Source organism: Pteropus medius, unplaced genomic scaffold (assembly GCF_902729225.1).
Source record: "Pteropus medius unplaced genomic scaffold, Ma_sr-lr_union100, whole genome shotgun sequence".
NCBI classification, from domain to species: domain Eukaryota; kingdom Metazoa; phylum Chordata; class Mammalia; order Chiroptera; family Pteropodidae; genus Pteropus; species Pteropus medius.
Window position 1 is genome coordinate 3,745,973 of NW_024354500.1, and position 2,861 is coordinate 3,748,833.

The following is a 2,861-nucleotide window of genomic DNA, read 5'->3' on the forward strand; positions in this document are numbered from 1 at the left end:
TTTTAACATTACTTGCCCTTAAATTATTTCAAGTATAAGCCGTCACTTCTTCTTGGGATATGCCTATTATTTCTTAACTGATCTTCCCACCAAGAAGTTGTATTTCAACATTCTGCCATCAGTAATTCTCTTTCCAAAACACAGATTTAATCATGTTTTTGCCTGTCTCTAGAAATTATAAATTGTTTGCCTTTGAAATGAATAATATATAAGATTATTCCTGACCTACATAAAAGCCTCATTTCTTGTAACTTTTACCAATCCTTTTCCTTACCCTTTTCCCACCCCAATCTACCTTATGATCGAAATTACTTACAACTTCTGGTATATGAATATCATTGTATATAAAACCTTGTTTATTCAGTTTCTTAGTTTGCCCTTCTCTCAAAATGCCACTTGCCTTTCATAATTTCTCAACTGCCAGGCTATGAGTTACACCCTTCTCAATGATTCCATAATACTTAGTGCATACCAGTCACTTCTCTACAAAGAGCTTTCCTTCTCCATCTAATAAAAATTTAGTTTTCAAAAGAGAACACAAATTCTATATTTCTTCAATATATTCCTTTGTAAGAAGAAACAGATTATTGCATCAAAAAATCTTTCCATGAGATTAAACCAAGAGAAGTTAAGCTACCCCTAAAATCATATGCAGGACAATTACTGTGAACTCATCTCATCTGTAAATTTATTGTACTGGAATAACATCTTAAAATATTTATCTCTATTTTGTTTACCTGCTCTTCCTTGTATGTGATAGATCCCTGTTCAGTCAAAGAAATTCATTTAGTCAGACAAGATTAAAATTTGTCAGTTTGTCTTTAATTAATTTTACTTCCTATACATCAGAGAGAATTTTGAAATCGTGGCACAGACAAGAATCTTGAAAGGCAAGTCCTTTACTTTGTAAGTGTGGGATTTATGAAATAGAAGAAATAGTTACATACCTAAAGCAAAACTATGAAAAAGTCAGGCTTAAAATTTAAAAATAAGAGCCCTTCACAGTTTCCCCTATTTATTCCAGGAGACTAGGTAAGGACTACTAGAGAGAAGAGAAAGTGAAGGTGGTATAAGTGGATGGAACTCTGAGAGGGGGCCACCACCTATTGCTGCTACATAAGGACAAATTACATTGGGAAGGTAACAAAAGATTCTGAAAGTTTAATAATCAGAAATGAGACAAGTTCTTAGTACATACCTATTTACTCTGGGAAAAAAAAAAAAAAAAACAAGGTCCTCAAGATTTTCCTCCAAAGTCTTAAAAAAATTCTCACCCGACAAATATTAATAGTGGGTATTCTATTTCCATGACAATGGTCATGACCAAATCAAATTAAGCTTGAGAATATGCTTTATGAATTGCAAAGTATAAGGAAATGTTTAATCTGATCTTTAAATCTGGAAGATAAAAATATTATAGATTAATTTCATCTCATTTTTTCACCCATACTCCATTTTCTTAATTTATTAAAATTTTAAATAAAATACTGACTTACATACAGTACTTCATAAAGTAAGATCAAAGGTGAAGTCAACATAAGATATTCTGAAAAACAAGGAATTTCACACTTGTATTGTCTCTAATCCTGAAGTGGGTGGATTAGACAATGTACTTATAAAAATTATGCAGTGATAGAAGTTCTTTCTTTATATATAGTCTTGCTGCTTCTGCTGATCATAAGTCCTTACTAATTTATCTATATTCTATATCTTTGGCAGTTTTTTATTCTTTTTTACCTTATTGGTGCATTCTAAAATCAACTTTGAAATCTCCATATATCTTCTTTTTTAATTATCTACTCTACTGGGCCTTTCCTGGCAATTCTCTCTTCATTCAGATTGCTAAGTATATATCTTAAAAATAAATAACACCAAAACATTTCTTTGGCTCAAGCTAAAAATAAACATAAAGCAACAGAGAAATTTCACTATTATCAGATAAGTATATCCATCTAGATAGCCAAACAATGTCAAAACAAAGAAAATCAAATTATGTAGACTGATAAAATAAAATGGATAGTTGCCATGTGCCAACTTCTCTTCCATTCTGTGTACATCAGGCTTATTTATTCCCCATTTCAATGCAATCATGTCTGTAGGCTGCCTACACTTAAAAAATGCTTGTAAACTTGCAGAAATTTTAGATCCAGAAATAAAAATAGAAATGTATTTTCTATGTGGATGTATATTTAATTCTAATGAGTGACAAAGTTTATTTCAGTTTTGACATGATGATTGTCAAATAGAAGCCTGTCATTTATAAAACCAAGAAGGCTTTCTTGCAACTCTCTATATAATCCCTGGATGGCTCTAGAGTCAAAAGAACAGAAAAAGAAGGGATGGAAGAGGGTAGTGTCTTCTACATTATTTCACTATTTACCTACAGCTTTCCTCTGTCTGTCTCTAGTCATTTTCCCCCAGGTTGGACATGGAGGAAATGTATGTTGGGGTGGTGAGGGATGTTCTAGTAAGTTTCAAATACAAAATAGTACCTATTTAATATTATTTCTTACCAGAATTAAAGACAGTGTATACAAAATTTCATAATACAAACTGTTACAAGACTATTTTTCTTAAATAATTTGAACACGATTACTTACTAAGTGGAAGACCGAACACTTAAATCTTGGTAATCTGAAGCCTAAGTAAAATACATTTTTCAAATCTACAATTGCTGATGTATTTCTTTTTATTTTCTAGTCTTTGGTATCTAAGTTTATGAAAAAAATACAAAATGAAGAGAGAGACTAACAGGCAAAGACAGACAGGCAGAAGGAAGGAAGGAAAGAAAAGAAAAGAAGGAAGAAAGGGAAGGAAGGAAGGAAGGAAGGAAGGAAGGAAGGAAGGAAGGAAGGAAGGAA